This window comes from Rana temporaria, chromosome 10 (genome assembly GCF_905171775.1).
Source record: "Rana temporaria chromosome 10, aRanTem1.1, whole genome shotgun sequence".
Classification (NCBI taxonomy): Eukaryota; Metazoa; Chordata; class Amphibia; order Anura; family Ranidae; genus Rana; species Rana temporaria.
The window spans coordinates 144,879,507-144,906,373 of record NC_053498.1 but is presented as its reverse complement, the minus strand read 5'-3'; the positions used below and the strand labels follow the sequence as shown (position 1 = coordinate 144,906,373).

Below are 26,867 nucleotides of genomic sequence, written 5' to 3'. Positions count from 1 at the left end.
CAGGGCACAGGTTCCTAGTGGATTGTGTATTATCAGGGAAAGTAAGAAGCTGTAACCTTATTTTAGATTCTGAAAAGTGTTAGACGTTATTCTTAATTGGTATTGTAGACCCAACTCGGATACGTTGGGGTCAGGGGGATACATTGACCAAAGCTTAAATTCTTCTTAATTGGAATTGTAGACCTATAACTGATATATTGGGGCCAGGGCACAGGTTCCTAGTGGATTGTCTATTATAAGGAAAAGTAAGAAGCTGTAACCTTATTTTAGATACTGAAAAGTGTTAGACGTTATTCTTAATTGGTATTGTAGACCTAACACAAACACGTTGGGGTCAGAGGGATACACTGACCAAAGCTTGACTTATTCTTAATTGGAATTGTAGACCTAAAACTGATATATTGGGGTCAGGGGACAGGTTACTAGTGGATTGTCTATCAGGGAAGGTAAGAAGCCTTACCCTTGTTTTAGGTACTGAAAAGTGTTGGACGTTATTCTTAGTTGGGATTGAAAACCTAAAACCAATACGTTGGGGTCACAGGATACGTTGTGTATTATCGGGGAGTGCAGAAACTTTACCCACGTTTTAGATATTAAAAAAAAGTGTTGGAGGTTTAACTCTTAATCAGAATTGTAGACCCAAAACTAATACGTTGGAGGGTCACAGGACACCTTGTGTATTATCGAGGGGTGCAGAAGCTTTACCCACGTTTTAGATACTGAAGAGTGTTGGGGGTTTAATTCTTAATCGGAATTGTAGACCTGAAACGAATACGTTGGGGTCAGGGGATACGTTGTGTATTATCAGGGAGTGCAGAAGCTTTACCCACGTTTTAGATACTGAAGAGTGTTGGAGGTTTAATCCTTAATCGGAATTGTAGACCTAAAGCGAATACGTTGGGGTCAGGGGATAGGTTGTTGGGGAGTGGAGAAGCATTACCCATGTTTTAGATACTGAGTGTTGGAGGTTTAATTCGTAATTGGAATTGCAGACCTAAAACTAATACGTTGATATGTTGTGTATTACCAGGGAACGTAAGAAGCTTTACACATGTTTTAGATACTGTATAGTGTTGGACTTTTAATTCTTAATCTGCATTGTGGACCTAAAACTAATAAATGGGGTCAAGGGATACATCGTGTATGATCAGAGAGTGCAGAAGCAATGTATTATTTTTGCTCCAACAAGCTTTGCAGCTAACGCTTGCTCATGTCAGACCCTGCGAGGGTCATTCACCTTGTCAACTGATAAAGAGAGACTTCCAAAAAAAGTATCCGAAAATTGCTCTCTTTATCATTTGATAGTTAATCATTAGAAAGCTTTTACTTTAATGACTATAACCCCAATCTTCCAATGACCTATTTTGCACTGCAGATGGCGTAAGGATTTCTCCCCCCCCCCCCCGGGTCATAAAAGGGTTAAAGAGTTTGAATAAAGACTGATCTAAAATTGAAAAAGGCTTCTGAAGTTTTAAAACGATCGGCGGCATTTAACAGACTCGTACAACTAGCCCTAGGTTATAGATCACCTATTGATGGGTGTTAAATAATTCAGCGGACAAATTGCTTTACTATAAGGGGTAGCAATGCTCTGTGGAGTTAAATACACTGTACAGACACGGACTTGGGAGGCTGTAATTCTTATCTTGGGACTCTTAGGCTAAATATAATTTATTAACATTGACAAGGTCTGTACATAGGACGAACCGGCCAGCATGGTGCGCCATTCAAGAGTTTTATTTTGTGTGTGTGTTTGCAAACACAATGGGATTGCTTTACTAGAACTGGAGAGTGGAAAAACGGGTGCAGCTGTTCATGGCAGCCAATCAGCTTCTAACTTCAGCTTGTTCAATGAAGCTTTGACAATAAAACTTGGAAGCTGATTGGTTTCTATGCAGAGCTGCTCCAGATTTTTTAGTCTTAGTGAATCAACCTCAATGGGTCTGATTTACTAAAGGAGTTGAGAATCTGTGAATATTTACTTCAGTTCTGCAAAAAAGCAAGTTCCTGTTTACCTATATCCTCTGCAGGTGATTGGCTCTTTGAAGTCAATAGTCACCATGTTTATAGTGTGAAGTATCTCAACTCCTTTAGTAAAGTAGCCCAATGGGGCGGACCCTCACCAATTGCCCTGCTTATCGTGGATTGGGTGTGAATATCTGAGATCCAACAACCAGAATGCATTAAGTTATTGTTGCATTTAGTTAATAATTTGCAACTGGACAGAGAACGAATGCTTGTTATGTAGACTTTATTCGGTGTGTACCTGTGAGTTCAAGAAATTGGAATGCATTGTTCAAATGTTGCATTTAGTTGATAGTTTGTAACTGGATCGGGAATGAACACTTGTTACGTAGACATGATCCGGTGTGTACCTCTGAGATCAAACAACCGAAATCCATTAAGTTAAAAAAAAATTGCATTTAGTTTAGAATTTGTAACCGGATCGGGGATGAACGCTTGTTACGTAGACCTGATCCGGTGTGTACTTCTAGAGATCCAACAACCGGAATGCCTTAAGTTAAGACCTGATCCGGTGTGTACCTCTGAGATTTAACAACCGGAATGCATTGTTTAAATGTTGCATTTGGTTGATGATTTGTAACCGGACCGGCAAAAAAAAACACTTGTTACGTAGACCTGATCCGGTGTGTACCTCTGAGATCCAACAACCGGAATGCATTGTTTAAATGTTGCATTTGGTTGATGATTTGTAACCGGACCCGAGACGAACACTTGTTACGTAGACCTGATCCGCTGTGTACCTCTGAGATCAAACAAACTGGAATGCATTTTAGTTAAATGTTGCATTTAGTTTATAATTTGTAACCGGATCGGGGGGTGAACGCTTGTTACGTAGACCTGATCCGGTGTTTACTTCTAGAGATCCAACAACCGGAATGCATTAAGTTAAGATCTGATCCGGTATGTACCTCTGAGATTTAACAACCGGAATGCATTGTTTAAATGTTGCATTTGGTTGATGATTTGTAATCGGACCGGCGAAAAAAACACTTGTTACGTAGACTTGATCTGGTGTGTACCTCTAGAGATCCAACAACCAGAATGCATTAGGTTAAAAAATGTTGCATTTAGTTTATAATTTGTAACCGGATCGGGGATGAACGCTTGTTACGTAGACCTGATCGGGTGTGTACTTCTAGAGATCCAACAACCGGAATGCATTAAGTTAAGATCTGATCCGGTGTGTACCTCTGAGATCCAACAACCGGAATGCATTGTTTAAATGTTGCATTTGGTTGATGATTTGTAACCGGACCGGGGACAAACACTTGTTATGTAGACCTGATCCAGTGTGTACCTCTGAGATCAAACAAACTGGAATGCATTAAGTTAAATGTTGTATTAAGTTTATAATTTGTAACCGGACCGGGGATGAACGCTTGTTACGTAGACCTGATCCGGTGTTTACTTCTAGAGATCCAACAACCGGAATGCCTTAAGATAAGACCTGATCCGGCGTGTACCTCTGAGATCCAACAACTGGAATGCATTGTTTAAATGTTGCATTTGGTTGATGATTTGTAACCGGACTGGGGACAAACACTTGTTACGTAGACCTGATCCGGTGTGTACCTCTGAGATCCAACAGACCGGAATGCATTGTTAAAATGTTGCATTTAGTTGATGGTTTGTAACCGGATCAGAGACGAACACTTGTTACGTAGACCTGATCCGGTGTGCACCTCTGAGATCCAACAACCGGAATGCATTAAGTTAAAAAAATGTTGCATTTAGTTGATAATTTGTAACCGGACCGGGGACGATCACTTGTGTTACGTAGACTTGATCCGGTGTGTACCTCTGGAGATCCAACAGACCGGAATGCATTGTTCAAACGTTGCCTTTAGCTGATCAAAAACAAAAGCTTGCTACTTAAGACTTTTTTGCTTCGGTGTCTAGATGAGATCAAAGAACCGGAATAAAATTTGAGAAACAAATTAAATTGTTGCCGATCGTTTGTAACTGGACCAAGAACAAAAGCCAAATCACTAATACATTGCTTCCAAACAAACCTGTCTGTGCTTCTCGTTCCAAGACTGAAGTTTGAGTTTAAATACAGGATGTTTGAAATAACATTCCAAGAAGGGGGAAAAAAAAAAGACAAAAAAGTCAGGTCTGCTTCCAACAGGAAACACTAAATCTTATTGCAGAATTTTGATTTCCACGTAACCTCTGGATGGTCTGTAATTCGTGTGACAATGGCCACATTGGAAATCTCAGAGCCAGCAGCGGAAAGGAAAAGTACGCTCCAAAAAAAAAAAAAAAAGACGTTCTGCAGTGCTCTTCTCGCTTCTCCAATAACAACGTTGAGCGTTCCATAATACTGCATTCGCTGGGTGTTCATTCATTGCGAGCTGCAGTGATGTCACGCCGCCTTCATACTCGGCTTATTAGCTGGAGGATCGGGATTGCAGCATTCGTTGGGCAGGCTCTTTGCCTGTGCTGTCATGTATTGTAGCCTAAGCCTTGTTCATTGGCTTGCATGGATTTGTGAATGGAAACATGGACCCGTCCGCTCTATAAAACCTGCGTCGCAGTGACGGATTTTTTTTTTTTTTTCTGTGAATGAAAATGCTTCAACCTTCCAACACGAGGGCTAAAGAAAAGAACCGCCATAGGAAGCCTGCTGTGCAACGGGTTGAATTTCGGCAAAAAAGAAAGTCATTTTTCGGGATCTCTTAGTAAAAGATGAAAGTCTACGTTGTCGCATTTGAATGTATTTCGCCGTTACCGTAGGCTGATTGTGTTTGAATCGTCTCGGCTTTTAGGTGTTTTATTGTTGCGTGCCGGCGGTGAGTTAATTGAAGCGGCAACAGGAGTGCTAATTGGTCTCATCTGCCGTGATGGCAATCCATTAAAACGGACGCGGAGGTTATTTAATAAGGCGGAGAGGGGGGGAGGGGGGAGGCAAAGTGCAGGAAGCCACAGCAACCCATCGGGACGGAATCTTTCATTGGTTTGACTGCTTTGAACTTCCAACCGGTGAAATCGGCTTGCTGGCCTCGTTGCTCTTTGATTGTTAAATAAATCTGACTGGTAAAAAAAAAAAGAAACGCCCAAACCTAACAGCCGTAATAAATGTGATTCTCAGATTGTAGATCAATACATTTTGGCAATCAAAAGATTTTTTTTATTTTTTTTTGGCACATTAGTTACCCTTCATAAAGCACAATGCTGATCGGCCATTGTTCCATAGATGTAGGAATAGCGGGAAACGAATCAAAACAACATTCCATTGTGGAACAATGCAAACTCCGTTGTGCCATGCTGCAAGTGGGCGGGGCATGGGACACCCATAGACCAATGAGAGAAGAGAAGCCTAAAAAAGCTGCCTCTTGGCACATCTATTTTCCTCGTAGTGATTGTTAACGCCGAAGTGATAAAAAAAAGGACGATGACGGGTTCTGGGTGGCGGTTGAATGGGGAGCAGACCACGCTTTTGGGTTTTGATTTAAAAAAAAAGATAGGCACGCTTTTTCACCAGCTGCTCTATAAAGGAATATACACACTATTGTCAAAAGTATTGGGACGCCTGCCTTTAACACACGCACACAAGGGGCCAGATTCACATAGAGATACGACGGTGTATCTCCTGGTACGCCGTCGTATCTCAGCGTTGCGTCGGTCGTATCTATGCGACTGATTCATAGAATCAGTTACGCATAGATTAGGTAGATTCACAGACAATCGCCTAAACTTGCGGCAGCGTAGCTTAGCGTGTTTAGGCTACGCCGCCGTAAGTTAGCTAGGCAAGTACATGATTCTCAATGTACTTGCCTGCTATGTTACGGCGGCGTAGCCTAAAGCGGGTGGGGCGTAAGGGCGCCAAATTCAAATGTGTGTTAGGGGGGGGGGGTTGTATGCTAATAGTGCTTGACCTTACATTTTTTAAGTTTTTTTTACAACTGCGCATGCGCCGGGCGCCTACATCTCCCAGTGTGCATTGCGGCTAAGTACGCCGCACGGGCCTATTGATTTTGACGTGGACGTAAACGACGTAAATCCCGATTCACGGACGACTTACGCAAATCGTTGCTGCCAATCAGTGCCCATCAGTGCCTCCTCATCAGTGCTTCCTCATCTGTGGCCAGCAGTGCTGCCAGTTAGTGCCCACCGGTGCTGCCAGTTATTGCCCACCGGCGCTGCCAGTTAGTGCCCAGCAGTGCTGTCAATAAGTGACCATCGTTGCTGCCAATCAGTGCTTCCTCATCTGTGCCCAGCAGTGCTGCCAGTTAGTGCCCACCGGTGCTGCCAGTTATTGCCCACCGGTGCTGCCAGTTAGTGCCCAGCAGTGCTGTCAATAAGTGACCATCAGTGCTGCCAATCAGTGCCTATCAACGCCTCCTGATCAGTGCCACCCCATCAGTGCACATCAGTGAAGGAGAAAAAATACCTGTTGGCGAGGGTCGTCCAGCTCCCAGGGCAAGGATGCAGAATTGCACCCCTTCTCCACTGTTAATACATTTTGTACAATGTGGTGTACAACCCTGCCCCCCTCGCTTCACTGCGCCTGGAGGGAGCTGTCCCTGCTGCCCACCCCCTTGTCCTGGCCCTGGTTACTGGGTAAAAACAGAGGGAGAAAGGACTTAAAAAGGGAAAATGAATGCAGCCACCACATGTAATGATTGGTAAACTGCAGTATATTACGGTTTTGATTTTGGGTTAGCTTTAAGTGTCTAGCGCCATGACGTCGCAGTACTGGGTTCAATTACCAACCGGCACCCTGTTTTGCATTGAGATTATACTGCATGTGCCTCACAGTAGCTGGATAAGTGCCAGCTCAATATTCCAATGCCAAGGGCATCAATGTGAAGCCGCTCCTCTCTTTACTCTCCTGGCTCGGCTTCCACTCCACGTTGGAACCTCGTCGGTGTCATTCGCTTCCATTCAGAGCTTTTCGGTAAAGGTTGGGCGGTGATGCCAGGCTGCGGCGGGGCTTGGCCGGCATCCATCCTTCCAGTCTATCTCACACTTACTCGGTTGGGTTAGGTCCAGCCAATCCCGTTCTTCCTCTGCCGTCTCATCCAACTGCTGGAGCGCAAAAATGTCACAAACTGACTTGGCAACCTGGCATCTTATGGTAATGTCACATTGCCAGTCACTGAGGTCTTCAGCAAGACCCGTCCTTCTTCGGGGGTCTCTTTCTGGAGGTCTCGTGGCTTTCAAGGGGGGGTGTTAGACCCAAAACCAAAAATATCATACATTGCAGATCACCAATCATTAGATGTGGTGGCTGCATTCGTTTTTTTTTTTGTCAGGCTTTCCCCCCCCCCTCTGTTTTCACCTGCTGATCTGGCCAGTAACCAGGGGGGGGGGTCAGGAAGGGTAAGCTGACCACTGACACCAATGATGGGGCTCTATTCCTCCAACTGACACCAATGATGGGACACTATTCCTCCCACTGACACCAATGATGGGACACTATTCCTCCCACTGACACCAATGATGGGACACTATTCCTCCCACTGATACCAATGATGGGACACTATTCCTCCCACTGACACCAATGATGGGACACTATTCCTCCCACTCACACCAATAATGGGGCACTATTCCTCCCACTGACACCAATAATGGGGCACTATTCCTCCCACTGATACCAATGACGGGGCACTATTCCTCCACTGACACCAATAATGGGGCACCATTCCTCCCACTGATAACAATGATGGGACACTATTCCTCCCACTGACACCAATGATGGGACACTATTCATTCCACTGACACCAGTGATGGGACACTATTCCTCCCACTGACACCAATGATGGGACACTATTCCTCCCACTGATACCAGTGATGGGGCACTTTTCCTTCCACTGATACCAGTGATGGGACATGATTCCTCCCACTGACACCAATAATGGGGCACTATTCCTCCCACTGACACCAATGATGGGACACTATTCCTCCCACTGACACCAATGATGGGACACTATTCCTCTCTCTGATACCAATGATGGGGCACTATTCCTCCCACTGACACCAATGATGGGACACTATTCCTCCCACTGACACCAATGATGGGACACTATTCCTCCCTCTGATACCAATGATGGGACACTATTCCTCCAACTGATACCAATGATGGGACACTATTCCTCCCACTGACACCAATGATGGGACACTATTCCTCCCTCTGATACCAATGATGGGGCACTATTCCTCCCACTGATACCAATGATGGGACACTATTCCTCCTACTGACACCAATGATTGGGCACAATTCCTTCCAATGACACCAATGATGGGACACTATTCCTTCCACTGATACCAATAATGGGGCACTATTCCTTCCACTGACACCAATGATGGAGCACTATTCCTTCCACTGATACCAATGATGGGACACTATTCCTCCCCCTGTTACCAATGATAGGGCACTATTCCTCCAACTGACACCAATGATGGGGCCTGATTCCTCCCCATGATACCAATGATGGGGCACTATTCCTCCCCCTATTACCAATTATGGGGCACTATTCCTTCTCTTACTGGCCACAGACTCAATATACATTTTTATTTAGCCCCACCACTCCGGACCCCAAAGGTATTGTTTACTTCCACTGATTCTGGGCCATTTTCTCCACTAAGGTCTGAAGGACAGTAATCTGGCCCGTTGTTTAGAAAGTCTGGAGATCGGTGCTTTAAAGCAGTGGTCTCCAAACTGCGGCCCTGGGGCTGGATGTGGCCCTTTGCTTGCCTTTATCCAGGCCCTTGGGGCACCATCCCCCCCCCCCCACTGATATGAGACACTTCTCTGCCAACTGACACCAAGGATGGGGGACCATTTCTCCCATTGACCCCAACAATGGGGCACCTTCTAATGATGCCATCGATGGGGCACCATTCCTCCCACTAATACCAAGTATGGAGAAGTTTATGCCCACTGTTGCCAGGGAAATTTTCACTGCTGCTGGCCACAGCCTGGGCCCCCTAACGTCTGAAGGACAGTAAACTGGCCCGTTGCTTAGAAAGTCTGGAGATCCGTTCTTTGACAGCTTAAGGACCCCCTTCCGCCGATATGCGTCGGCAGAATGGCACGGCTGGGCACATCCACGTACATGTACGTGGCTCTTTAAGCCCAGTCGTGGGGTCGCAGGCGCGTGCACGCGACCCAGTCCGAAGCTCCGTGGCCGCGGGACTTGCGGACCCGATCGCCGCTGGAGTCCCGCGATCGGTCCCCGGAGCTGAAGAACGGGGAGAGCTGTGTGTAAACACACCTTCCCCGTTCTTCACTGTGGCGCCGTCATCGATCATGTGTTCCCTTATATAGGGAATCACAATCGATGACGTCACACCTACAGCCACACCCCCCCCTACAGTTGTAAACACAGATGAGGTCACACATAACCCCTTCAGCGCCCCCTTGTGGTTAACTCCCAAACTGCAACTGTCATTTTCACAGTAATCAGTGCATTTTAAATGCATTTTTTGCTGTGAAAATGACAATGGTCCCAAAAATGTGTCAAAATTGTCCGAAGTGTCCGCCATAATGTCGCAGTCACGAAAAAAATCGCTGATCGCCGCCATTAGTAGTAAGAAGAAAAAAAAAATAAGAAAAATGCAATAAAACTATCCCCTATTTTGTAAACGCTACAAATTTTGCGCAAACCAATCGATAAACGCTTATTGCGATTTTTTTTTACCAAAAATGTGTAGAAGAATACGTATCGGCCTAAACTGAGGAAAAAATAAAATGTTATATATGTTTTTGGGGATATTTATTAGAGAAAAAAGTAAAAAATATAGAATTTTTTTAAAAATTGTCGCTCTATTTTTGTTTATAGCGCAAAAAATAAAAACCGCAGAGGTGATCAAATACCACCAAAGGAAAGCTCTATTTGTGGGGAAAAAAGGACGCCAATTCTGTTTGGAAGCCACGTCGCACGACCGCGCATTGGTCAGTTAAAGCGACGTAGTGCCGAATCGCAAAAACTGGCCGGGTCCTTTAGCTGCCTAAAGGTCCGGGTCTTAAGTGGTTAAAGGAATGAAGTACAGATTCAGACAATGACAAGACCTGGCTGCCTCCGATCAGTAAAGTCAGAGGAAGGTCCTTCTGATCCACAAAGACATAAAATAATCCAAGCCCTTGGATCAGCCAAGCAACTAGCATTTTCAAAGGGAGACGAGTTCAGCGGCGGCCACCTACAGTCCACATGTATTTATTAGATCAGCTTCACTGTAAACATCCCGCAGCGACTTTCACCGATCGCATTTTCCCAGAAGCCGCGCGCAGGCACATGGAAAATGAAACCGTTTTCCAATCATCCATCAAATGTAAATATTTGCCGGACCCAATAAAATGGAATGGAGCGCTCAGCAGAGACGAGCTCTCCGAGATCAGAGATAATCAATACGGGAGATTCGTTCCTTTCTTCCTCCCGAGATAATCCGCCAATTTCAAGGAGATGAATTCCTGGACATCTCTCCGCGTCTTCTTACCTAATTGTCTGCAATTAGCAGCTCCTTAACATTGGAAGACAAAGAGGGAGGATGATGTCATAATGGGAGGCTGAGAGCCGCTCACGTGATCCTCCGGGCCGAGTTCTCGTCATTCTATTCAGACAATGGCAGGCTTTAACTCTTTCCAGGAACTTAAAGGATAACTCCACTTTTTTGGGAAAAAATTGAATTTTTTTTATAGATATCTATCTATCTATAGATAGATAGACAGATAGACAGACAGAGAGACAGACAGATAGATAGATAGATAGATAGATAGATAGATAGATAGATAGATAGATAGATAGATAGATAGATAGATAGATAGATAGACAGACAGAGAGACAGATAGACAGATAGACAGATAGACAGATAGACAGACAGGTAGACAGGTAGATAGATAGATAGATAGATAGATAGATAGATAGATAGATAGATAGATAGATAGATAGATAGATAGATAGATAGATAGATAGATTGATAAATTCATAGATAGATAGATTGATAGATAGATTGATAAATTCATAGATAGATAGATAGATAGATAGATAGATAGATAGATAGATAGATAGATAGATAGATCATATCATATACAATTGCTACACAAGCCATATTTTAACGCCGTAGGGTAAAAAAAATCGTAACCACTTGCCTACCGGGCACTGTCACCCCCTTCCTGCCCAGGACAATCTTCAGCTTTCAGCGCTGTCACACTTTGAATGACAATTGCGCGGTCGTGCTGCACTGTACCCAAACAAAATGTTTATCATTTTTTTTCTTTTACACAAATATAGCTTTTTTTGGTTGTTATTTAATTATTATTTATTTTTAATTTAATTTTAATTTTTTTGCTTGATGTGAATCAAGCACTTGCCCGTAAAACTTGCGGCGGCGTAACGTAAATGTCATACGTTACGCCGCCGCAGATTTGCCCGGTTCTACGTGAATCTGGGCCATATATATATAGCTCACCTATATCCACAACACTTTCCAGGAACCTTCCACCTTTCCAGAAACGACCTTCCATTGACAAAGTCCAGTGCTACCGCACCCGCCCACCGGGGGCGCTGTCGTCATCTCTAAATACAAAGGGCACTGTGCGCTGAACTCCACTTTGCGGCTATTGTACTGGGGGGGGGTAATTAAAACATTCCCATTCCCATCATTGGTTTACCATCCCATTCCCCGGAATGGGGGGTGCCTTTTAACCCCTGAAACGCGTTGGCTGAACGTTGGTTTAGCAAGAAACGTAACTCTTGTCCATCCCGCTTAAGGATCCTGTATATATATATATATATTTCCCAGTTCTGTTTGTTATTAGAACCCGGAGTGCATCGCGGTGTAATTGGCAATTACTTTGGTTACAAATTAATATTTTAAAAAACAGAAGTGTGACCTTTAAATGAACGCTATTTTGTAATCAAAGTTTATTTTCCGAGCGGAACGCAGCGCGGGCAATAGACAGGGAAAGCGACGCGTTTCGTCGTAACCTATAAATGTATAGAGGAAATGGCTTTAGGGTACAAAGTCCATTATAGAAATCCCTGAAGATCACCGCAGAGACCGATTACTCTGCTTTATGGAGGAAGTCGTCGTGTAAGAATACTTTTATAGCCCAGGTGTAGAAATCTAGCGGTCTGTTCTTCCCCATCATATTCCTTCACTGGCCGCACACTTGAAGATTCTCCCATCGCTTTCTAACTCCGCCTCCAGTCACACCCCCTTTATTCTGCCCCACACTCATCACTCTCACTTTACTCTATAGGCTGTTCAATGCTCCCTGAATCCAAACCCCCACCCCATCAACAGCATGGAATCTGACCTACAATACTCAAGCGCCGCTTCCTACTCCTCTATCTGACAAGACACACACTGTCACCTTATATACAGATTACTGATCCAGCACTGCTTCCTTCTCCTCTATCTGACAAGACACACACTGTCACCTTATATACAGATTACTGATCCAGCACTGCTTCCTTCTCCACTATCTGACAAGACACACACCGTCACCTTATATACAGATTACTGATCCAGCACCGCTTCCTACTCCTCTATCTGACAAGACACACACTGTCACCTTATATACAGATTACTGATCCAGCACCGCTTCCTACTCCTCTATCTGACAAGACACACACCGTCACCTTATATACAGATTACTGATCCAGCACTGCTTCCTTCTCCACTCTCTGACAAGACACACACTGTCACCTTATATACAGATTACTGATCCAGTACTGCTTCCTTCTCCACTATCTGACAAGACACACACTGTCCCCTTATATACAGATTACTGATCCAGCACCGCTTCCTTCTCCACTATCTGACAAGACACACCCTGCCATCGTATATACAGATTACTGATCCAGCACTGCTTCCTTCTCCACTATCTGACAAGACACACACTGTCCCCTTATATACAGTTTACTGATCCAGTACTGCTTCCTCCTCCACTATCTGACAAGACACACACTGCCATCGTATATACAGATTACTGATCCAGCACCGCTTCCTCCTCCACTATCTGACAAGACACACCCTGCCATCGTATATACAGATTACTGATCCAGCACCGCTTCCTCCTCCACTATCTGACAAGACACACCCTGTCACCTTATATACAGATTACTGATCCAGCACTTCTTCCTCCTCCACTATCTGACAAGACACACACTGCCACCTTATATACCAGTGGTTCTCAACCTGGGGGTCGGGACCCCCTCGGGGGTCAAATGATGATTTGCCAGGGGTCACCAAATCCTGGGCTGTTCCTTGCTCTCCCAGCATTTTTGCGGCCGCCCAGCAGGGCTGTCCCTGGCTTTTGCAGCCCACTCGGCCCCTTCGCAGCCACCCATTCAGTTCACGGCATGGTTGGGGATGCGGAGACTAGAGGTCAGCTCACTGGTGAGAAATGTGAAGTGGGAGGGGCTAGAGGAGGCCCTATCTCCCGATTTCCACATAGGTGTCACTGCTACGAGACATCATAAAGTCGGAGACACAGTGAAGCTGGAGACACAGTGAGTAACACTATCTGTGATTAGAGTTGCCATTAAAAGGCCCCACTACAGTTCTCAGATCAGCAGATGACCTTGATCAAGAGCACCTAAGTTGGCTGATCAGAACTCCCCCCAAGCATTTCCACTAATCCCAACTCCCCGCCAGCACTGCCACTCATCCCACCCCCCCCCCCCCACCAAGGAGTAAGAGAAGGAATAAAAATAGAGAATACATGGAAGGGAGAGGAAAAAGAGGGAGAAACAAAGAAAAAGGGGGAGAAAGAACAAGAAAGACGGCAAGAGAGAGGGATGAGGGGTAAAAAAGAAATTAGGATAGAGAGAGATAAAGGGGAAAGAAAGGAGAACAAAGAGAGAGTGGTACATCCTAAAATGTACCATAAAGGGGTTCAATACTGAGTGTAATGGACTCAGGGAGCGCAAATTACTTGTCTTGCCTTGGGTGCCGACAACCTACGCTACGAAAATAATTTTACTGTTAGGGGTCCCCACAACTTGGGAAATGTTATCAAGGGGTCACGGCACTAGAAGGTTGAGAACCACTGTTATATACAGATTACTGATCCAGCACTGCTTCCTTCTTCTCTATCTGACAAGACACACCCTGTCACCTTATATACAGATTACTGATCCAGCACTGCTTCCTTCTTCTCTATCTGACAAGACACACCCTGTCACCTTATATACAGATTACTGATCCAGCACTGCTTCCTTCTTCTCTATCTGACAAGACACATACCGTCACCTTATAAACAGATTACTGATCCAGCACCGCTTCCCAGGGCCGTCTTAATAGCATCATGGGGCCCCTGGGGACCCTACAGTGAAAGTAATGTAAGAAAGTAATGCTCTGGGGCCCCTACAATGATGACAGTGCAGGTAAACAGACATCAAGTAGGTAGGAGGCAGACTGCCTCCCCTGTGTATCTATCACTCTCAGTGCCATCATGGGGCCCTCAATTTCGGGGCAGCATGGGCTCAAGGACCAGCTGCTTTGGTTAAAGTGCAGGGGCTCCCCATGCAGCTGGTGCCGCTGGACGGTGCCCAGGTGTGCCCTCTCATTAAGACAGCCCTGCCGCTTCCTCCTCCACTATCTTACAAGACGCACAGGAGTTATTTAACTAAAAACGGAGCGAGTGCAAAATCTGGTGCAGCGGTGCATGGTAGGCAGTTGGCTTCTAGCTTCAGCTTGTTCAATTAAACTTTGACAAAAAAAAAATAATTCCTGGAAGCGGATTGGTTTCTTTGCGGAGCTGCACCGGATTTTGCTCTCATTGTCACCTTATATACAGCTTATTAACCACTTCCCGCCCGGCCTATGGCCGATTTACGTCCGGGAAGTGGTTCTGAAATCCTGACAGGACGTCCATGGACGTCCTGCAGGATTTAATGCCGTGCGCGCCCATGGGGGCGCGCAGCGCGCCGATCGGTGATGCGGGGTTTCAGTCTGACACCCTGCATCTCCGATCTCGGTAAAGAGCCTCCGGCGGAGACTCTTTACCACGTGATCAGCCGTGTCCAATCACGGCTGATCATGATGTAAACAGGAAGAGCCGTTGATGGCTCTTCCTCACTTGCGTCTGACAGACACGAGTATAGGAGAGCCGATCGGCGGCTCTCCTGACAGGGGCGGTTCGCGCTGATTGTTTATCAGCGCAGCCCCCCCTCGGATCGCCACATTGGACCACCAGGGAAGCCCACCCTGGACCACCAGGGTGGGCCAAACAAAAACAAAAAAGCATAAAAAAAAAAAGTCTTTAAAAAAAAAAAAAAAGATGCCAATCAGTGCCCACAAATGGGCACTGATGGCAACATGGGTAGATCAGTGCTGCCCCACAATGTCCATCAGTGCCACCCCACAGTGTCCATCAGTGCCACCCCACAGTGCCCATCCATGCCCAGTGCCCACCTATGAGTGCCCATCTGTGCCACCCATAAGTATCCATCAGTGCCACCCATAAGTGCCGCCCATGAGTGCCCATCTGTGCCACCTATGAGTGCCCAGTGCCGCCCATGAGTGCCCATCAGTGCCGCCCATGTGTGCCCATCAGTGCCGCCTGTGTGCCCATCAGTGCCGCCTATGTGTGCCCATCAGTGCCGCATACCAGCGCCGCCAATCAGTGCCACCTCATCTGTGCCCGTCAGTACTACCTCATCGATGTCCATCAGTGCCATCTCATCGTGCCCATCAGTGCCGCCATATCAGTGCCCGTAATTGAAAGAGAACACTTACTTATTTACAAAAACATTTACAGAAAAAAATAAAAATGTAATTTTTTTTCAAAATTTTCAGTCTTTTTTTAGTTGTTGCGCAAAAGAAAAAATTGCAGAGGTGATCAAATACCACCAAAAGAAAGCTCTATTTGTGGGAAAAAAGGACGCCAATTTTGTTTGGGAGCCACGTCGCACGACCACGCAATTGCCATTCAAAGTGCGACAGTGCTGAAAGCTGAAAATTGGCTTGGGCGGGAAGGTGCGTAAGTGCCTAGTATGGAAGTGGTTAAACCAACTCTGCTTCCTCCTCCTCTATCTGACATACTGATAAATACTGTCCCCATCATAAAGCTTTCTTATAGAGACATAGAAAAATGACAGCAGAAAAAGGATGGCGTGGTCGATGAAGTCTGCCCCATTTTTTTTTTCTTTTTATTATTATACCATCTACTTCACTAATCATTCAGTGGGGTTCCCCTTTAAATTGACTTTCTTGATTGATTGTTTGACCTCTTAAAACGTAAATTGCGAGGAGCAGACACGAATGAGCCGGTTACAATGGAATTAGGCTTGGGATGGGAAATGCGGGACTTTCACAATCTCAGGAATAGACTTCACTTGATTGGAGGATTAAAGATAATTGGATTTAAGTCTGCTGAGTTAATATCGTCTCTCACCAGAGATTATCGCTATCCACTCTCTGCCCGACAGGTTTACCCCCTTCGCGTTTTCAGGGTTTGGAGACGTGACGTTGTGTTTGACAACTTTCTTTTTCTTCTTTTTTTTTACTCTACGAAGTTTGCTATATCTAAAATGATAGTTAGTAAAGGCCAATTGAATATTATGATGTAAGGGGGACTCTGATATAATGGGAACCCTGATGTAAGGGGGACTCTGATATAATGTGGACCCTGATGTAAGGGGGACTCTGATATAATGGGGACCCTGATGCAAGGGGGACTCTGATATAATGGGGACCCTGATGTAAGGGGGACTCTGATATAATGTGGACCCTGATGTAAGGGGGACTCTGATATAATGGGCACCCTGATGTAAGGGGGACTCTGAGATATAATGTGGACCCTGATGTAAGGGGGACTCTGATATAATGGGGACCCTGATGTAAGGGGGACTCTGATATAATGGGGACCCTGATGTAAGGGGGACTCTGATATAATGGGGACCCTGATGTAAGGGGGACTCTGATATAATGTGGACCCTGATGTAAGGGGGACTCTGATATAATGGGGACTCTGATATAATGGGGACTCTGATATAATGGGGACCCTGATGTAAGGGGGACTCTGATATAATGGGGACCCTGATGTAAGGGGGACTCTGATATAATGGGGACCCTGATGTAAGGGGGACTCTGATGTAATGGGAATGCTGACATAAGAGGGGCTTTGATGGGGACCCTGATGTAAGTGGGACTCTGATGGGGACCATGTTGTAAGGAGGAACTCTGATGTTAGGAGGGGTCTCTGTTGGAGACCCCAATGTACAGGGAACTCTGATGGAGGCCCTGATGTAAGGGGGGGGACTCTGATATAAGGAGCACTCTGATGAGGATCCTGAAGCAAAGTGACACTCTGATAGGGGCCATGATATAGAAGGAGACTCCTTTATTATTAAAACAGATTTATTTATTTTTTGGCCCATGAATATCTTTTTTTAAGTATACTAAGTGGCACTGAAAAGTTTGTAGACCCCTTTTCTAGACCAAAATAATAGTTTTCTTTTTTATATTTCCTTTTTCTTTTTTTTTCTTTTTTATGCATTAGTGGGTCATGTTTTAATTTCAGATTTCCTCTACGTGTAAAAAGGTCCATATATTGCTTTTTATAATGATTTATTAATAAAGATAGTGTTTTTTTTTTATTTATTTTTTTACATGTCATGTTTTATATAAATTACACTTATATTTTATAATTTGTTAGATTAGGAGCTATTTACATATGAAAATGTTAAACCTATTTAAGTTTTAGAGATTGTATATTTCTTTTTTTTATTATTTTTTTTTTAACCATAGCTCTGAGGAAGGGACATAGCAAGACCCACAGAACGTGTTGGTGTTTGTGAGATATAAATATGTATATATATTATATATAGATAAATATATAGATCTCTCTCTCTCTCTCTCTCTCTCTCTCTCTCTCTCTCTATATATATATATATATATATATATATATATATAAATAAATATGTGTGTGTGTGTATATATATATATATATATATATATATATATATATATTTATATATATATATATATAAACAAATAACAAATATATATAGAGAGAGAGAGAGGGAGGGAGATATGTATAAATAAATAAATATGTATATATAGAGAAAGAGAGAGATCTATGGGCCAGATTCACGAAAAATTACGGCGGCGTAACGTATGTCCTTTACGTTACTCCGCCACAAGTTTTCATCGTAAGTGCTTGATTCACAAAGCACTTGCGTGTAAACTTGCGGCGGCGTAGTGTAAAGCCGTCCGGGCCAAGCCCGCCTAATTCAAATGGGGCGGGGACCATTTAAATTAGGCGCGTTCCCGCGTCGGACGTACTGCGCATGCTTCGTTTTGAAATTTCCCGCCGTGCTTTGCGCGAAATGACGTCGCCCCGACGTAATGTTTTGAACGGCGACGTGCGTAACGTACTTTCGTATTCCCGGACGACTTACGCAAAAAAAAAAATTTTAAATTCGACGCGGGAACGACGGCCATACTTTAACATGTAATTAAAATTAACCCCTATCTAGTGTACACAGTACTGCAGCAGATCACGGTTTTTAATTTATTTTATTTTCTTTTGTGCCGGTGACACCTATAACCAATTTTATACTTTAACATGGGCTGTCTATTGTTACACCACCTAAATAGCAGCCGTAACTTTGCGACGCGAAAAGCCGACTAGCGACGACGTAAGAGACTGCAACGAACGCGCGTACCTTCGTGGATCGCCGTAAACAGCTAATTAGCATACCCAACGCGGAAAACTACGCGATCTCCACCCAGCGGCCGCCAAAGTATTGCATCCTAAGATCCGAAGGTGTACGAAGCCGTACGCCTGTCGGATCTTAGCCAAATGCCGTCGGATCTTTGTTTGTGAATTACAAATAGAGATACGACGCGGCAAATTTGAAAGTACGCCGGAGTATCAGCAAATACTCCGGCGTACTTTTTCTGTGAATCTGGCCCTATATATTTATCTATATGTGTAGATATATAGATAGATATATAGAGAGAGAGAGAAATATTATATGCTATGGACATTTGTATATAAATCTTCTCATTGACATCACTGCAGTTATAATGGAGGTCATTATGATCTGTAAAAAAAAAAAAAAAAAAAAACATTTTATGTAAAGACTTTTTTTTCCGCTGCTGTCCATGTCTGAGGAGGACAGGCGATAAATCATCTTCTCCACATTTGCGCAACACATGTAGAAAATCCATCACGCTAGTCAATGGACCACAAAGGTTCGTCTCCGTGCTTCACATTCCATTTTAAAAAGCCGCTCTTTTAGCTCTAATTGAAGTTATGGTTTGCAAGTTTACGTTCCAGATAGATAACTAATTCAATTAGCAAAATGGCCCTTTTGAAAGAAATTTCCAGAGACTCCCGTAATGGATCCCATCAACATGGAAATCTTTACCATTTTGAACTAGAGTTTGGTCCCAACGGACTGATAATAACGGGCTGAGATCGATAGTCTGATAGCAAACATTCTCTGACTATTCCTTTGGAGTCTAGGTGGGTTGGATGGTGAAGGAGTGAAGGTGTGGTTTGGATTGGTTCCTAAATATTGGTGTAGCGCTACCCCCGAAGGAGCCGCTGTTTGATTTGGGATCGGCCTATTAAGTTACCCTGGCGTTGTCTAGGGGTGCAATTGTAGAGACGAACAGTGAGCGAAGGTCCAGACAGTGAATAAAGGGTTTTTCCAATGCTTTATTTTTCAGGCCAACACGGCCAGCATCAACATCAATTGGGAGAGACAAAGTTGATGAATAGAGAGAGAGGAAGAACCTTGCAGTATCAGGCCTGGATATTAAATGGAGCCAGGGATGGACTGGCCATTGGGACTACAGGGAGTTTCCCGGTGGGCCGATGGCTCAGTGGGCCGGCTTCAGTGACAGCAGACCACCGCTCCCCTCCGCTCCTCTGTCTCTACCTCCCCGCAGAGCTCACCTGGGGGGAACAGAGAATCAGGGGGAGGACCAGAGGAGCAGGGGGGGCAACAGAGGAGCATGGGGGAGGGGACAGACAGCTGACTCGACAGCTATGGCCTGGGAGTTTCTCACTTCTGTCTAAACTTATCCTATAAGGGGGTGCACTGAACTGATTCTTTGCCCCGGGTGAAATAATGTCTAGCTTCCCCACTGGTACTGCCTATAAGAGTACCAGTACCAGCCGTTCTACTCTAAAAAAGTAGAACAGCTAGTGGCTAGTGAAGGGGGAGAGAGGGCTTGGGTGGCCGGGGGGGGGGGGGGGGTTCGGGAGTTGTCTGGCCGCCATAGGAGAGACATGTCAAAATGGGCCAGTCTGGATGAAGTCCAGGGCCAAATTCTTGTCCCAGTCCAGCCCTGAAAGGAGCAGTCAGTACTGCTCTGCGTAGTACCAATTTGTAACTCGTCGCCACTCCAACTGACTGGGTAAAGTGCCCCCGGACAGACCCTTGTTTACAGGCCTGGCAGCCGAGATGTCACTCAGGACTTCTGGGAGGAACAGGCCTCTCTCACAGACCCGGCTCGGGACTCTGCCACAGGCCAATTACAATAACTGAGCTAAATACATAGATGGAGCGAATCCTCCCAGTAGAATTCTGCATCGGTCACCAGATGACAGCAAACCTACCTGTCGATACTCTGGTCACCGGATCCCCAATTGGTTCGTTCAGGCTCTGTTGGACGACCTGCCTCTGGGTCCTCCTCAAACCGACTCCCCAATCGAACGGCACCCAGCCTGGGATCCTCTCAATAGAACCGGGAACCCTGGGGTTCTGATTAAGTGTTGATAATGACTGGTAAAGCCTGGAGTGCTGACACCATGCATATGTTCCTATGTCCCATCTGTTGTTGGCACTCCCTCCTCTCCACACTCGTGACAGCGCCCCTCTAAATTTTGCGCCCGGGGGGCGGTGTCCCCCCTCGCACCCCCCACGCTATGCCACTGTGGCATTCTTATCATTAAACTTCATCGGGTTCTGGAGAAAATTTCCAAATGAAAAGGGGTAGATCCACAGACAGAGTTCGCCGGCGTATCTACTGATACGCTGGCGTACTTTCAAATTACCCGCGTTGTATCTTTAGTTTGAATCCTCAAACCAAGATACAACGGCATCTGGGTAAGATCCGACAGGCGTACGCATGCGCAGTTCATTCGGCGCGGGGACGTGCTTCATTTAAATGAATCACGCCCCCTAATCGCCGATTTGAATTGCGCCGCCAGAGAAACGCTACCCCGCCGTAAGGCGCAAATTCTTTCAGGATTTAAACCAGTCCAATGTAAGTTACAGCGGCGTAGCGTATCTCACATACGCTACGCCGATCTACTTGTATGTGGATCTACCTCAAAGTCTTCTAATGTAACTCTTCCTCCTCCTGGGGAACAGCTTTCTAATTAAACTCATAGGGAGGAAACAACAGCTGATGAACATCCCTCCTCTGTGATGTAACAGACGACCTGCCATGGAATAGGACCAATCTAATAATACACCACATTTGTTTCGAAAGACCAATCAGAACGCGAGGCGCTCATGATAATGCAATCACCTCTCCTAACCAGCCTCCCCGTCCAGCGCGCTTCGAGTTTAATTATTACCGCTGTGGAAGAAGTCGCAGGTTGCTGTCTGCCGGATCAATGGTAATAACATTAGGAAATCTTAGGGAAAAGAAATGGTTTTGTGTCAGTTCTGCGTTCTCCTTATTGCCTAATAACAGGCCTGGTATTATTTCCTCACTTCTTTATATTAGCAGAGACATCCTGAGCTCTCTCCAGAGAACCTCCGCTTCGCTTGTGTTCATTTTTTTTTTTTTTTTTAATCTTTTGAAAAAGGTCCTTTGTGACGAGACGGACGGGATGTTCTCCAAAGCGGCCGCGGCAGTAAACAGTTTTTATTATTTCTGATTTATATCAACCTTATGTGCTCTGCTCAGCTTGTTGTAGTGAGGAGGACATACAAGGACCATCGTGTACTTTGTGTACCGCGAGGACCTTCATTTCTACTTTATTTAAAATGTAGAAGTCCTAAACTCACCTCCGCCCATATATTTCCTCATGTCTGCCAAGTCCTGCTAGTGTTTAACCACTTCAGCCCCGGAGCATTTGGCTGGCCAAAGACCAGGGGCTAGATTCACATAGATTAGCGGATCTTTAGATCCGCGTAATCTATGTGATTTACGATCCGCCGGCGCACTTTTGCGAGGCTAGTGCAGTATTCACAAAGCACTTACCTCCAAACTAGCGCCGGCGGATCGTAACTCCCCCGGCGGAATTCAAATTCCGCAGCTAGGGGGAGTGTACAATTTAAATCAGGCGCGTTCCCGCGCCGATTTAACTGCGTAAGTGGGCCGCCGGCGATATTTCCCAGTGCGCATGCTCCAAATGACGTCGCTAGGACGTCATTGTTTTCGGCGGCAACGTAAATTCCGGCCATCCGTATTCCCGACCGACTTACGCAAACGATGTAAAAATTTGAAACTCGGCGCTGGAACGACGGCCATACTTAACATTAGCTACCCCTCATATAGCAGGGGTAACTATCCGCCGGAAAAAGCCAAACGCAAACGACGTAAAAAAAAAGCGACGGGGGGGGCGTTCGTTTCTGAATCGGCGGAAATCGGAATTTGCATATTCCTCGCGTAAAAAAACGAAGCGACACCTAGCGGCCGGCGGGATATTGCAGCCTAAGATCCGACGGTGTAAGTCACTTACACCAGTCGGATCTAAGGGAGATCTATGCGTAACTGATTCTTATGAATCAGTGGCATAGATACGACCGTAGGATCTCAGAGATACGTCGTCGTATCTCTTTGTGAATCTGGCCCCAGGGCACTTTTTGCGATTCGGCACTGCGTCGCTTTAACTGACAATTGCGCGGTCGTGACAGGCTTGGGAAAGGCCGTGCACAAGTATGACACCAAGAAAAAGCTCCTTCTTCAAAATGCGGGCAGTGTTTTTTTTTTTAACCACTTCAGCCCCAGAAGAATTTACCCCCTTCCTCACCAGAGCACTTTTTGCGATTTGGCACTGCGTCGCTTTAACTGACAATTGCGCAGTCGTGCGACGTGGCTCCCAAACAAAAGTGACGTCCTTTTTTTTCCCACAAATAGAGCTTTCTTTTGGTGGTATTTGGTCACCTCTGCGGTTTTTATTTTTTGCGCTATAAACCAAAAAAAGAGCGTCAATTTTGAAAAAAAGCTATATATTCTTTTCCTCAGTTTAGGCGGATACGTATTCTTCTATATATTTTTGGTAAAAAAAATCGCAATAAGCGTATATTGATTGGCTTGCGCAAAAGTTATAGCGTCTACAAAATAGGGAATAGTTTTTTGGCATTTTTTCTTTTTTTTTTTTACTGGTAATGGCGGCAATCAGCGATTTTTATCGTGACTGCGACATTATGGCGGACACATCGGACACTTTTAGAGCTATTATGAGACCATTGTAATTTATACAGCGATCAGTGCTATAAAAATGCACTGGTTACTGTGTAAATGTGACTGGCAGGGAAGGGGTTAACCACTAGGGAAGGGTTAAGTGTGTCCTAGGGAGTGATTCTAAGTGTTAGGGGGCGTGGCTATGAGTGATACGTCACTGATTGCTGCTCCAGATGAGAGGGAACAGACAATCAATGATATGTCACTAGGAAGAACAGGGAGAGGTTGTCTTCAGAGGAGAGACTCTTCAGGGGAGAATCTATCCCCTCTGAAGAAGGAGATTCTATCCCTCTGAAGAATGAGATTCTATACCCTGAAGAAGGAGAGTCTATCCCCCCTGAAGAAGGAGAGTGTATCCCCCTGAAGATGGAGAGTCTATCCCCCCTGAAGTAGGAGAGTCTATCCCCCCTGAAGTAGGAGAGTCTATCCCCCCTGAAGTAGGAGAGTCTATCCCTCTGAAGAAGGAGAGTCTATCCCCCTGAAGATGGAGAGTCTATCTCCCCTGAAGAAGGAGAGTGTATCCCCCTGAAGATGCAGAGTCTATCCCCCCTGAAGTAAGAGAGTCTATCCCCCTGAAGAAGGAGAGTCTATCCCCCCTGAAGATGGAGAGTCTATCCCCCCTGAAGATGGAGAGTCTATCCCCCTGAAGAAGGAGAGTCTATCCCCCTGAAGAAGGAGAGTCTATCCCCCCCTGAAGAAGGAGACTCTATCCCCCTGAAGAAGGAGACTCTATCCCCCTGAAGAAGGAGAGTCTATCCCCCTAGAGAAGGAGAGTCTATCCCCCCTGAAGAAGGAGAGTCTATCCCCCCTGAAGAAGGAGAGTGTATCCCCCCTGAAGAAGGAGAGTGTATCCCCCTGAAGATGCAGAGTCTATCCCCCCTGAAGTAGGAGAGTCTATCCCCCCTGAAGTAGGAGAGTCTATCCCCCTGAAGAAGGAGAGTCTATCCCCCCTGAAGATGGAGAGTCTATCCCCCTGAAGAAGGAGAGTCTATCCCCCCCTGAAGAAGAAGAGTCTATCCCCCTGAAGAAGGAGACTCTATCCCCCTGAAGAAGGAGAGTCTATCCCCCTAGAGAAGGAGAGTCTATCCCCCCTGAAGAAGGAGAGTATATCCCCCCTGAAGAAGGAGAGTAAATCCCCCCTGAAGAAGGAGAGTCTATCCCCCCTGAAGTAGGAGAGTCTATCCCCCTGAAGAAGGAGAGTCTATCCCGCCTGAAGAAGGAGAGTCTATCCCCCTGAAGGAGGAGAGTCTATTCCCCTGAAGAAGGAGAAGCTATCCCCCCTGAAGAAGGAGAGTCTATCCCCCCTGAAGAAGGAGAGTCTATCCCCCTGAAGAAGGAGAGTCTATCCCGCCTGAAGAAGGAGAGTCTATCCCCCTGAAGGAGGAGAGTCTATTCCCCTGAAGAAGGAGAGTCTATCCCAATGAAGGAGAGTGTATCCCCCTGAAGAAGGAGAGTCTATCCCCCTGAAGAAGGAGAGTCTATCCCCCTGAAGCGTGTTGGCTGTATCTGACATTGCTGTTCAATAACCATTGTGGGAACTTGTGAGATGACCATTCATATCTAACCACATACCCACAACTTCTGTTTTGGGTAATTCCCTCATCCTTGTGTTTTTCAGCTCCCCCTGTTTCCATTGTGTAAACTAGAATAAAGTCAAGTATGGGAACCCCTCATAATGAGTACAGTAGGTGTACAGACCCAGGAACTCAGTGCAGGGATGGTGAGAATCCCTTGTAATGGCCACAGCTGGTGTACACACCCAGGAACTCATCACAGGGATGGTGGGCACAGCAGAAGTGCAGACCTGGGAGCTCAGAGAAGGAATGGTGGGAATTAGGGTTGTCCAGATACCAATACCAGTATTGGTATCGGGACCGATACCGAGTATTTGCGGGAGTACTCGTACTCGCGCATATACCCCCGATACCTAAATAGAATACTTCCTGCCGCTGCCGCCGCATCGCGCCGCTGCATCGAAAGCCGCCGCATGGGTTAAACGCTGCGCGGGAACATCACAGCTTTCATTTGAATAGCTATAGTGTTCCCGCGCGTATAGACACTCCCCCTTGCCCGGGATTGGATGGGTGATCGTGATCTGTCCAATCCCGAGCAAGGGGGAGTGTCTATACGCGCGGGCAAAACAGCTATTCAAATGAATGCTGTGATTTTCTCCATGCGGCGGCTTTCGGCGGCAAAGGTATGGGGGACATGGCTGGAGGGACATGGCTGGAGGGACATGGCTAGAGGGACATGGCTAGAGGGACATGGCTAGAGGGACATGGCTGCATATGTGAGGGACATGGCTGCATATGTGAGGGACATGGCTAGAGGGACATGGCTGCATATGTGAGGGACATGGCTGCATATGTGAGGGACATGGCTAGAGGGACATGGCTGCATATGTGAGGGACATGGCTAGAGGGACATGGCTGCATATGTGAGGGACATGGCTAGAGGGACATGGCTGCATATGTGAGGGACATGGCTAGAGGGACATGGCTGCATACGTGAGGGACATGGCTAGAGGGACATGGCTGCATACGTGAGGGACATGGCTGCATACGTGAGGGACATGGCTAGAGGGACATGGCTGCATACGTGAGGGACATGTCTAGAGGGACATGGCTGCATACATGAGGGACATGGCTAGAGGGACATGGCTGCATACGTGGGGGACATGGCTAGAGGGACATGGCTGCATATGTGGGGGACATGGCTAGAGGGACATGGCTGCATATGTGAGGGACATGGCTGGGGGGACATGGCTGCATATGTGGGGGACATGGCTGCATTTGGGGACACATTTAAAAAAAGTATCGGTATTCGGTATCGGCAACTACTTGAAAAAAAGTATCGGTACTTGTACTCGGTCCTAAAAAAGTGGTATCGGGACAACCCTAGTGGGAATCCCTCATTATGAGTACAGTAGGTGTACAGAACCTGGAGTTCAATGCAGGGATGGTGGGAATCCCTCGTAATGGGCACAGCAGGTGTACACACCCATGAGCTCATCACAGGGATGGTGGAAACCCCTCATAATAAATACAGTAGGTATACAGACCCAGGAACACAGTGCATGGATGGCTGAAGCCCTCAATAATGGGCACAGCAGGAGTGCAGACCTGGGAGCTCAGAGAAGGAATGGTGGGAACCCCTCATTATGAGTACAGTAGGTGTACAGACCTCACGATCTCGTGATACGCCACGTAAGTGTAAATGTGCGCCGTCGTATCTGTGCGCCGTACCCACAGAACTACATACGCCTGAAAATAGTCTTCCTACGACTGACGTAACTTTCCTACGCCGTCGTATCCTAGGCGCATATTTACGCTGGCCGCAAGGGAGGGAGATACGCCGATTCACGAACGTACTTGCGCCCGGAGCATTCATATACGCGGTTTACGTAAGTCGTACGTCCGGCGTAAAGTTAAGCCTCATAAAGCAGGGGTAAGTCATGTTAAGGTATGGACCAGGGAACAGTTCATGTCGTAGGCAGTGATTCGACG

At 46.0% G+C, this 26,867-nt stretch overlaps 1 protein-coding gene across 9 annotated transcripts in view; it reads left to right on the top strand.

The window, feature by feature from the left end:
- Positions 1–26,867, top strand: part of CAMTA1 (calmodulin binding transcription activator 1) — a 1,702,014-nt gene that overhangs the window by 1,571,597 nt on the left and 103,550 nt on the right. The window lies entirely within an intron of this gene.